The sequence below is a fragment of the Hyperolius riggenbachi genome, chromosome 8 (genome assembly GCF_040937935.1).
Source record: "Hyperolius riggenbachi isolate aHypRig1 chromosome 8, aHypRig1.pri, whole genome shotgun sequence".
NCBI classification, from domain to species: Eukaryota; Metazoa; Chordata; class Amphibia; order Anura; family Hyperoliidae; genus Hyperolius; species Hyperolius riggenbachi.
In genome coordinates this window covers 6,081,539-6,093,998 of record NC_090653.1, presented here as the reverse complement: position 1 = coordinate 6,093,998, position 12,460 = coordinate 6,081,539, and the positions used below count along the sequence as shown (strand labels likewise).

The 12,460-nt window shown below is 42.6% G+C and overlaps 1 long non-coding RNA gene across 2 annotated transcripts in view; it reads right to left on the bottom strand.

The window, feature by feature from the left end:
* The window catches only part of LOC137528023 (uncharacterized), a 187,754-nt gene that overhangs the window by 155,857 nt on the left and 19,437 nt on the right, over window positions 1-12,460 (bottom strand). For both annotated transcript variants that reach the window (XR_011023255.1, XR_011023256.1), the window contains exon 2: window positions 2,818-2,928. This is a non-coding gene — a long non-coding RNA (uncharacterized lncRNA). The remainder of the gene's footprint in view (window positions 1-2,817; window positions 2,929-12,460) is intronic.

The following is a 12,460-nucleotide window of genomic DNA, read 5'->3' as shown; positions in this document are numbered from 1 at the left end:
AACTAAAGCAAGTATATATCTACCTATATAAGTGGGTCTTTGGGTTTTCTTCCTGGCATAGTATGGCTGATAGAGTTGGGCCGAACCTCCGATTTTAGGTTCGCGAACCGGGTTCGCGAACTTTCGCGGAAGGTTCGGTTCGCGTTAAAGTTCGCGAACCGCAATAGACTTCAATGGGGATGCGAACTTTGAAAAAAAAAAAAAATTATGCTGGCCACAAAAGTGATGGAAAAGATGTTTCAAGGGGTCTAACACCTGGAGGGGGGCATGGCGGAGTGGGATACACGCCAAAAGTCACCGGGAAAAATCTGGATTTGACGCAAAGCAGCGTTTTAAGGGCAGAAATCACATTGAATGCTAAATGACAGGCCTAAAGTGCTTTAAAACATCTTGCATGTGTATACATCAATCAGGGAGTGTAATTAAGGTACTGCTTCACACTGACACACCAAACTCCACTGAACAGAACAGGTATGCAGTGGCGGGTTCACTGAACAGAACAGGTATGCAGTGGCGGGTCCACTGAACAGGTATACAGTGGCGGGTCCACTGAACAGAACAGGTATGCAGTGGCGGGTTCACTAAACAGGTATACAGTGGCGGGTCCACTGAACAGAACAGGTATGCAGTGGTGGGTTCACAGAACAGGTATGCAGTGGCAGGATCAATGAACAGGTATGCAGTGGCAGGATCACTGAACAGGTATGCAGTGGCAGGATCAATGAACAGGTATGCAGTGGCAGGATCAATGAACAGGTATGCAGCCAGGGACAAGCTAAGGCTAACTAATCTTTCCCTATGAGAGACTGCAGTAGCTCGCCCTACTCTAACTAATGCAGGCACACGAGTGGCCACGGCCGCCGCTGCCTGCCTATATAAGGGGGGGTGGGGCTCCAGGGGCTAGTGTAGCCTAATTGGCTACACTGGGCCTGCTGACTGTGATGTAGAGGGTCAAAGTTGACCCTCAGTGCATTATGGGGCGAACCGCAATGGGGCGAACTTTTCCGCAATAAAGTTCGCGTGCGGTACCCGCACGCGAACCACCTAGGTTCGCGCGAACCAGGTTCGCCGGCGAACCGTTCGGCCCAACTCTAATGGCTGATCCTCCTGCTTTAAGTAGACAGAATTATTGTTGAATATTGTTGAATTTATAACAGTTCAGACAGATTGGTGAATACCTTAAGCCTGTTTACACGCTTACTGCCAGAATTAATTAGATATAAAAATAAATAAAAAATACTGAACTATTTCAATTTCAAGTTTTAAGCTTTCGTTTTTCAACAGTTGCTTGTGATATTCTTAAGTACGGTCTTTAATTTTCATTACTCGTTAGTCAACCTAATGATTAATTCAACTTCTATTAAATTGAACCATAACATAAACAAGACGCTGCTCTATAGACGAGCCTATTCTTTTCTCACTGAGGTGAGGAATTAACGTAATCCCTTATCTGACTCTGCATTACCCTGGAACAGCCCTAATAATTAGACTATGGATAACATGTTCCATACTTTTTCAAATTCTTGAACTTGTTTGATCCAAATGTAATTAGCCGTTGCATGCTATGGTGATATTTCATTCCTCTCATTAATTCTAAGAGAGTGAGGACACTGTTCTGTCTCCAGTACCTCGTTATTACACTGGATACAGAAAAGAATTATCGCTTCAAAAATATTCACACATTGTTCCTTTACAGCCTGAAATAAAAGACCAGTATCTCCCTCTGTGCACAGAACGCTCAGTAACGAACATTCTGTACTGATCACCTGGCAGAACTAAAGATGACACCATGAGTGATAAATGTCAGAATGTAAATGAAGGTGAGGAAAGATTTTACAATGGGCAAACACCAACTAAATACTTTATAAATTAATATTGTAAAATATAAGCAATTGTATTCATTATATTATTTTCACTACAGTTCCTATTTAACCACTTTACCTGAAATGATTTTTCCCCTTAAAAAACCAGAGCAATTTTCACCTGTCATTATTTCTCATTATTTGTAATAACGATCCATATAGGACTCAACCCTTTAAGGAATGATTTCCAACAAAATATTTATTTGTGCATAGCGGTCATACAGCATACAGATAAGCACAACATTTCGGGCAAAGGCCCTTTCTCAAGTGCTCAAATAATCTGGTAAAACCATGTGGAATATAAAACAAACCTTAACACACCACACCCAAATCATTGGGGGGCGGGCACATACTTAAAGATACATTAACCCTTTTAGGGTCAGAGAACAGCAAAAAATATATTCATAAGAAGCATCTGAGACTGAAATCTTCGTTTAAGCCATATGGTGACTGAGTGCCCAGCCTCTCCATCCACCAAGCCTCACGTCTAAGCAGGGCAGTCCTGCGGTCCTGACTTTCATGAAATTGCACTACCTCCAAAACCAACCATCTCAGCTGACTGACATTATGACCCAAATCCTTAAAATGTCTTGCTAAAGGGGATCCCGATTTCTATCCTCCTCACCCCTTTTGTTTTTATTGGGGTTTTGTATGTTACTTCTATGTTCGTTTAGTCGAGACCTGATATCCCTTTTAGTCTGACCTACATAGGCTAACCCACAGGGGCATTTTATACAATAAACCACCCCCTTAGTATCGCAAGTGGCATAATCTCTTAGTTGTATTGGGGTTCCCTGCCGTGGATGTCTGACCTCTGCCCCCCTAATAATGCCATTACAATTTTGGCAATGTAAACAAGGAAAGGTGCCTACTTTTGGTGGTCCATAAAACCTTTGTACGGGTCCACCCGTTCTCCCAATATCTGCACGGACCAAATGGTCCCTGATGGACTTACCCTTTCTATATACGAATCTTGGGGGGGGTCCTACATATAGGAGACAGCTGGGCATCCGCCTCAATCACCGGCCAAAACTTCAACATCGTGTCTCGTAAAACAGCAGACTCTCTGCAAAATGTAGTCACAAAATTAACTTCATTTCTGTCATCCTGTTTCTCCCTATTATATGTTCTCAATGCTTCTCGATCCAATCCACCCACCTCTGCTGCTATTTCCTCACATCTTTTTTCACTATAGCCCCTTTTAATAAAATCTTGTGTAAGAAGTCGTGCCTGTTTCATGTACAGTTCATCTGAGGATGTAATCCTCCGTACTCTGACATACTGGCTCTTAGGGAGCCCATTCACAAGTGGCTTGGGATGACAGCTGTTGGCCAATAAATAGCCATTTTTGTCAGTTTCTTTCCAATAAAGATCAGTTTAAAAAAAAAAAAACTTTCTTCCTCACCTCCACATCAAGAAAGTGTAGAGTGTGGGCATTGTAGTCCATTTTAAATTTGATGGTCTCATGTTTCTCATTAACTGCACTAAAAAACTGGCACAACTCCTCCTCTGTACCTGACCACCCAAAAAATAGGTCATCAATAAACCTACAGTAACCTCTAATGCCAGTGGGGGCCCCTGCACCAATGAAATATGTTCTCTCGAAATCAGACATCACCAAATTGGCCACGCTCGGTGCATAAGGGGCCCCCATTGGCACGCCGAGGGTCTGCAGGTAAAAATTGTCCCCAAATCTAAAATAAGAATGGGAGAGGCAGAATTCCAGCAATGACATCACAAAAACAAGCATCTCATTAGATACCCTGCTATCACCCTGTAAGCGTTCTTTTACAGATGTAAGAGCTTCACGATGAACAATATTGTTATAAAGATTCACCACATCCATGCTTACTAGAAAATCAACATCATTAGCATTAATCTGGTCTAACATCTTGAGAAATTGAGTCGTATCTTTAAGACACACTTCATCAGCTTTTACAATTGGTTGCAACCACGTATCTACATATATCCCCAGTGACTCAAGTAAAGAATCCACCGCGGACACTATCGGTCTTCCGGGGGGTTAAACAGATCTTTATGCACCTTCGGCAAGGTGTAAAACACTGGGATCCTAGGTGACTCCTTTAACAAGACCCCCATTAGATCTTTGCTGATTATACCTGTATCTACTGCATCATTTAAAAGTTCATCAATCTCAGCCTTAAAGCGTCCTGTGGGGTCATTAGATAAACATCTATACATTCTTTGATCACTCAGTTGCCTTTCGATCTCACTATGCGATTTTGTACTACTATCGCTCCCCCCCTTATCCGCCTTTTTTATAATCACTATTTATAATCATTATTTCTCATTATTTCTCAGTTTTTGGCCATTATAGTTTTAAAATAATACATGCTAACGTAATTAAAAGCCATACATTTTCTTTGCCCATTTGTCCCGGTTATTGCAATGTTTAAAATGTTTCCCTAGTACAATATATGGCGCCAATATTTTATTTGGAAATAAAGGTGCATTTTTTCAGTTTTGCGTCCATCACTAATCACAAGCCCATGTAATGGTAATATACCCTCTTTACATACATATTAAAAAAGTTCAGTCCCTAAGGTAACTATTTATGTTTTTTTTATTTGTAAACATTTTTTTATTTTAAAAAAAATAAAATTTGGTAACTATTGTGGAGTGTGGGAGGTCATGGGTTAATTTAAAATGTAAAAATAAAGTAAACAGGGATCCTTTATTGAAAAAAAAATGTAGATGTAATTTTACAATTTGACTGCAAGATGTCCTCAGAGAGGTGACTTCAGTATGCGTACTATTAGTACGCAAACCGGAAGGACTGCGTGGATGGTCTTTATGAATGAAGGCGCTATCTAATTGATGGCGGGCGTTCATTCACACGGGGACTTAGATCAATGAATGGGAAATGCGTTGATCTAGCGGCTACCGATTAACAGTAATGAGCTGCGGTAACGAGTGCGAAGGGGGGGGGGACGTGCGACAGGGAGGGGCATAGTAGCTACGTCCCTGCACAAAGTTATAGCATTTTGCAGGGACGTAGTTGCTCGAAAGACGATCTTGTTTTGTTATTTTGCAACGTTAAATTACAAAACTATATGAAATTACATTTTTTAAAAGTTTACTTTAAACTGAAAATCTGGGGATTAAATAATAGTAATAGAAAAAAAATCATGCAAATTAAAAATTAATACATGCTTCCAAGAAGAATCAGGCACTGTTCTCAGAGCCATCTGTGTGGGAATCTGGAGTGTTAGGGCAAAAACAGCATATTGGTAGGAAAGATGTGTTACAGAACATCGCCCAGCAACACACATTACTACATCCAAGAAATACTTCTGGCTCTGGGGATCCTCGGAGAGGGTGGAAGCTGCCAGGTGATGCTGCCCACCGCACAAGACGATCATTCAATCTCATCTTTACCAGCCGGGCGCCTTAATGATTGCTTTTCATATTAATAATCATCTCTCTTCGGATTAAGAGATAAATAAATGAAAAAAATTACAAAAAGGAAAAATGTTCTCTGATAAAAAGGAAATGCAAAGTGCGTTGAGTGTTGAAAACTTCGATGAGGATAATTGCTAATTAATTGTTATTTGGTTTCCAACAGCATAGTACATTCACTGAAAATGATTATGCGAAAATGACGTTAATGCGTGTGTCTCACTTGCCAAGTGCCTGCATATAAAAATTAGATTGTATTTGGCTATAAAATTCATACTGTCTTTTACAGCAGAAGAAGAGCAGGTTACAAATAAAAGCTTGACTCTAACACACATAACAGGAAAATAAAGATAGGGGGGGAATTGTAGAGTTCTAGAAGTAGATAGACACGGATCAAGCTGTTTAACTTTTTTGTTTGTTTTACTAAAAGGCTGGATTGATAAAATGATCAAATGTGTGTCTATTTTTAATCAATTTTCCAGAAACAAATCAAAGTAATTTATAATTGACTCTATAGCTAGAGTCAATAGATCTTGCAAATCTAACGGAGCTATAAAAAAAACAAAAACTATCAATCTAAATGGATGACCAAAAATTAAAAAGGTCCCATCTGTAGAGATGTCACGAACTCGCGTTTTAGTTTGCGAACCGGTGAATCATCGCAAACCGCAATAGACTTCAATGGGCAGGTGAACTTTCAGAACTATAAACACTAATTCTGGCCACAAAAGTGATGAAAAAGATGTATCAAGGGGTCTAACACCTGGAGGGGGGCATGGCGGAGTGTGATACACCCCAAAAGTCCCAGGGAAAATTATGGATTTGACGCATAGCAGGGTTATAATCCCTAAAAGGCAGAAATCACATTGAATGCTAAATTGCAGGCCTAAAGTGCTTGAAAACATCTTGCATGTGTATACATCAATCAGGTAGTGTAATTAGTGTACTGCTTCACACTGACAGACCAAACTCACTGTGTAACGCACCAAAAACAGCTGTTTGCATAGTGACGGCCGTGCTGGACTGGTGCGCACCATGGCGAGATTGCTTTTCCTCAGTGATGTCAGGTAATGTCTGACTGCCTTACCAACTTTCGATGGTTCTTTCTCTACCATTGTTAAAGCTTACATCTATTTTTTTTTTATCAGGATGATACCATTTATTAAATGGTATCATCCTGATTCAAAACTTCTTGCTTTTACTCATGGCTAACACGGTACAACACTTGACTTTACTGCTTCATCTATTTTTTTTTAAATTACTTTTTCTGCTGTCTGTTCAGTTCCCTCAATGAGAATTTGTTATGGAGGGTACGTCTGCCATTAATTCAAATGTGTGATAAACTTTCCATATTATTTTCTCAGTACCATAGTGACCACGGGTAATGGCCGGGGAATCAGAGTTCGATTCCGGTCCAGAGTGGGAGCCTGAGAAACGGCTACCACCACACATCCAAGGAAGGACCCAATGTGCTGTATAAGTAATGTACCTGCCCTGACCGTGCTTTGCAGACCAGGCATCTGTGGTTAGATGGACCCTTGACCCAACGCTGTGTGCCAGAGATGACACCACTTACCTTTCAACATCACGGTACAGTTTGAGTATCGCCTTTTTAGAAAAAGAATTGCTGCTTGGTATCTTACACTGCAGTGTCAAAATCGCCACAAATTTGCGGAAGGTATCAGAGTCCACCAGCTTGTATGGTAACAGCTGGCAAGCTAACAGTTCCGCCAAGCCAGCTGTCAGACGCCGGGCAAGGGGGTGACTACTAGCAGACATTGGCTTCTTCCGGTCAAAGATTTCCTTAATGGACACCTGGCTGCTGTGGGCAGAGGAGCAGGAATGGCTACCACCACACATCCAAGGAAGGCAGCAGGCATGGCGCGCAAGTCCCGACTCAGGGAGGTAGTGACAAAAAATAACAATACAGGAGGACTCTTTAAAGGCCCTGCTGTATAATGATGAGACAAATACACTTGAAATCCTTTAACGAGAATCTGTTATGGAGGGCAAGTCTGCCATCCATTCAAGTGAAAGGTATGCACTGACTGCCAGGTATAATACAATGTGCAGTCACAGACGCAGTGAAAGGCATGCATTGACTGGACTAATACAGTGTGCAGTCACACAGGTACAGTGAAAGGTATGCACTGACTGCTGGTATAACAATGTGCAGTCACACAGGTGCAGTGAAAAGGTTGCAGTGACTGCTGGTATAACAATGTGCAGTCACACAGGTGCAGTGAAAATGGATGCACTGACTGCTGGTATATAAAACAGCGTGTGGTCACACAGGTGCAGTGAAAAAGTATGCATGGACTGGTATATAAAACAGTGTGCGGTCGCACAGGTGCAGTGAAAAGGTATGCATGGACTGGTATATAAAACAGCACGCGGTCACACAGATGCAGTGAAAAGGTATGCATGGACTGGTATATAAAACAGCGTGCGGTCACACAGATGCAGTGAAAAGGTATGCATGGACTGGTATATAAAACAGCATGCGGTCACACAGGTGCAGTGAAAAGGTATGCATGGACTGGTATTTAAAACAGCGGCAGTCACACAGGTGCAGTGAAAAGGTATGCATGGACTGGTATATAAAACAGCATGCGGTCACACAGGTGCAGTGAAAAGGTATGCATGGACTGGTATATAAAACAGCGTGTGGTCACACAGGTGCAGTGAAAAGGTATGCATGGACTGGTATATAAAACAGCGGCAGTCACACAGGTGCAGTGAAAAGGTATGCATGGACTGGTATATAAAACAGCGGCAGTCACACAGGTGCAGTGAAAGGTATGCATGGACTGGTATATAAAACAGCGTGCAGTCACACAGGTGCAGTGAAAGGTATGCATGGACTGGTATAAAAAACAGCGGCAGTCACACAGGTGCAATTAAAAGGTATGCATGGACTGGTATATAAAACAGCGGCAGTCACACAGGTGCAGTAAAAGGTATGCATGGACTGGTATATAAAACAGCGGCAGTCACACAGGTGCAGTAAAAGGTATGCATGGACTGGAATATTAAACAGTGTGCAGTCACACAGGTGCAGTGAAAGGTATGCAGTGACTGGTATTATAATACAATGTGCAGCAGTCACACTAGGCACTGAATGTGCTGGGCCTGGCACAGTATAGCAATTAGCAATGCCAGCTGCGACAGACAGGGCTGTATATGCACTGTCATGGGCCAAACAAAAAAAAATACTTCACAAGAACATTAGCTCTTAAAAGAGCTGTTTTGGTGGTGCTTTTCAGCAAGGAATAATCTAACAAGAGCCTAACTAAGCTTTCCCTATGTCTGCAGCAACCTCTCTGCCTTCTCTCACTAATACAGCAGCACACAGAGTAAGAACATGGCCGATGCTGCTGCCTTATATACTGTAGGGCAGGAGGGGCTCCAGGAGGGAGTGCAGCCTGATTGGCAACCCTGTGTCTGCTGACTGTGATGTAGAGGGTCAAAGTTTAGCCCAATGATGTAGTATAGGGGCGGGTCGAACCGGCATAAAGTTTGCAATGTAAAATACAGATATTCTACTATTGAGCTCTGGCTAATAAGTAAAGTAGAATATTAACAATTTTACTGATATTCTTTACCTAACTTTCTGCTAACACTAACCCTCCCTCTACCTACAGTATTTCTATATCTAATCTTACCTTCCCCCTACCTTCAATATCTGTGCCACAGTATCTGTCCCTAAACTGTCCCCAAGCTGATACAGTATCTGCCCTCCACCGCTATTTGCCGCCGGCACATTTTTGTTTATAGCCCAATTGTGCACTAACAAGCAAGATAAGCTATGTGTGAGGAATAGCGGAAAAGCCGCCGCGTGTTCTGACAGTAAGGCGGCTGATTCCGAGTCTGATGCGGCGGTTTGTCCGCGTCAGCATGCGTCTGGGTTGTCTGGAACTGGTGGTGCACATGGGAGGAATGGCGTGGGGGCCGCCGCATGTTCTGACGGTAAGGCGGCGGATTCCGCGTCCAGTGCGGCGGTTTCCCTGCAGCAACATGTGTCTGGGCTGTCTGGACCTAGTAGTGCACACAGATGGAGAGCTACGCGCGCACGCTCTGCAAGACAAGCTCTTTATACCAATAGGAGGAAGATCAGCTGATCAGGGCGGTCAGCTGATCCCTGCTTAGTCAGTGATTGGTTGATGGGAGCTGGGCGGCGCTGTGGAGCGCTTTACTATATATATCTCCTGCTGTTCAGTTACTGGTTGTCTGGCGTTGCGAATGCCTATATGTTAGCACTCAGACCTTTAGTCAGATCCTTTAGTGTGGTGGAACCAGGAGGACCTGGGAATCCACACTTAGCCAGTTACTGTATATTATCTGTGTTATTCTCTAGCATAGTTCCAGGGTGTTGAGATCACGGCCCTCACACCCCAGACTAGGAATACTGTATATCATCTGTGTTATTCTCTAGCATAGTTCCAGGGTGTTGAGATCACGGCCCTCACACCCCAGACTAGGAATACTGTATATCATCTGTGTTGTTCTCTAGCATAGTTCCAGGGTGTTGAGATCACGGACCTCACACCCCAGACTAGGCCTTGTTCTGATATCTGTTATGACCTGTAGCTTTCCTGACTATTCTTCTGATTTCTGATTTGGTACTTTGCATATCTGATACTCTGTTGCCGACCCAGCCTGTCTGACTTTCTGGCTGTCACCCCCGCAGGGTGTCCAGCCTTTCCGCAGGGGTCCCCTGCTCTTCAGAGGGGACACTGCTCCTTATCGGTCAGGGACTCCCTCTCCAGGTGTCCTTGACTGCAGTAGAGTCTTCTCTACTTATTGGACCACCTGCTACCCCGGTGGTCCAAAGGTTACTGTTGCACAAAAACACTTACACACTCAGGTGTCTAGAGGTTAGACATAGTTGATTATTGGCGATTCTGCAGATCCCCAATAATCAGGTATATCTGTATTCTTGGGGATACTGCAGATCGCCAAGGATCAGATACTCTCTCTGGTTGCTGACACCTATCGTTACACTATGCTTATCCTATGAAGGGCTCAGGATTAAAGGGGAAAGGCAATAAACAGTTGCTGGCCAGTGTGGATAGAGTAGGGACTCTTTCAAACCAAGGAAACCTCAACGCTGGTGGAAGGGTTTAGTACAGAATGGTTTGCATGCAAACCATTTTGGAAGCAAATATACTCCATTTGGGCAACCAAATAAAATGTGCACTCTAGTTGTTTTTATTATTATTACAGTTCCAGCTTGCTGCGTGCATTTGAGTGCTGAGAGTTAACAAATTATACACTGCGTGCCTCTATAGGCACTATAAACATTGAGGTCTATGTGGCGTCCAAATTACCAGGTGGATTGGAGACACTTAAAATCAGCTGCTTCTATTAACCTCCCTGGCATTCATATTCCCCAGCATTTCTGTGCAAAAAGTGATCCAATTAAATTTCATAGTGAGTAGGAGGTGCCCGGTCTAAGTTATATCGTAATATAACTGATATTACGATATAACTTAGACCGGGCGCCTCCTACTCGCTACAAACATAGTTGATATCCCTCATATATTTCCTATATCGAGGGTGATTTAGTTGAGAACCTCGACGAAAAAAATTGTTTTTCTGGGAGCAGCGACCGTCTAAGGAACAAAAGGCCGAGTGGGGGCGGTTTTTCCCCACCTGCGAATACGAGTGGTTGCCTTGTTGCAACCCAGCTTTGTGAGTATATACTCAATTGTTTTTTAACATATCCGTACCAACTAACGATATTGCACCAGATTGGGCTCCCGGACTTGTTTGTGTTCTTTCCCTCACTACCCTAGAATTACATTTTATAACCTTTTTTTTTTCTGTAACTTGCCAAAATGTGTCAAGCAAGGGTATAGTAATATAGTGCAGGAGCGTATTACTGTGTATAAATGTCTATACTGTTCAATACGTGTTTTGTTTTAACGTATATATCCGTCAATACCACTAGGGAATTAAGGAATGGCCCACAGAGTTTTCCTGCAAACATCATTATTGTTCAGTTCAGCTGTTCCCAAACTGAAGGGCTGATATTTTTGGCGAATGTGATTTTTACCCAAATCCAGCCCACAACCCACCAACTTACTGCTGCACAGACTGGGACAACAGGTTTGCCTGGAAGTGGGCTGCAAGTGTTTACACTGCCCTTATGTTCTTCTCCTGGAAACTGGGATAGGAGCGGTCTAGTCCCTCATGTTCCTCATCAGTAAAGAAGATCTCTAGCCTTCTGCACAAATGTGGTCTTGATTTTGAAATACTGCCTGTTTATTTCATTTTCATCTGCTGGTATATTATAGATTACCTCCATGCTGTCAAAAGCCTACGTTAAGTCACTTACCGTAGCAGCGAGAGCGAACCTCTGCATTGTGTTCCCTAGAGAAAATTGTAGCCTTCGCTATGTTATGCATCGCTCTGTTTGGGTAATTGGGCTGCCATTATAATCTGGAAACAAGGATCAGTAGGGGATGCTTACAACATCTTAACCACCCTCCAGAATCATTTTACTGACGTTCCGTCAATATTCAAAACATCCCCAACAAAGGGAACCATCCTTATTTGCCGTGCAACCTTGTAGAAGAGATTTTCCATATGATGGATGGCGATAAATCTGTTCCAATTATAGGTGGCGGTACCTTGCGAAATCACAGAAACTGGGGGGAAAATGAGACAGATAAACACCAATTTATGTTATTAGCATGTAAATAAAAACAGCATCATCTCGAAGGATAAAGGGATATTGTTCCGAATGCCGGATAACTATTAACAGCGAGCCTTTCGGGAGGCCGAGAATCTATTTTGGTGCTTAGCAGGGACTGAAGGAGCCAAATTGAGCCCCCTTAGACAAATAGAAGATTCACGCTTCAGGATTCCGTAAATTTTATAGACTACAGTACATCAAAAACATGACAGTATTTTTCTTTGGAGAACTGGCTTTTTACTGATAAGACATTTCATTCATTCCATCTTTCACACATGATGTATGGCCTTACTGTCCATTAAAGATAAACAGCTTCCTTGCGAGGACGGGTGGAAGAGAGAACGAGAGGAGGTTGTGGGCACTGTTTTCTATAAACCTTTTGCATGGTTTTACTCACAGTATATTCAGTTTAAATAGTCAGATATTCAGAGTTAATGGAATAATTGGGATAGTAATAGCCGTGTAAGTGAACTGTTTG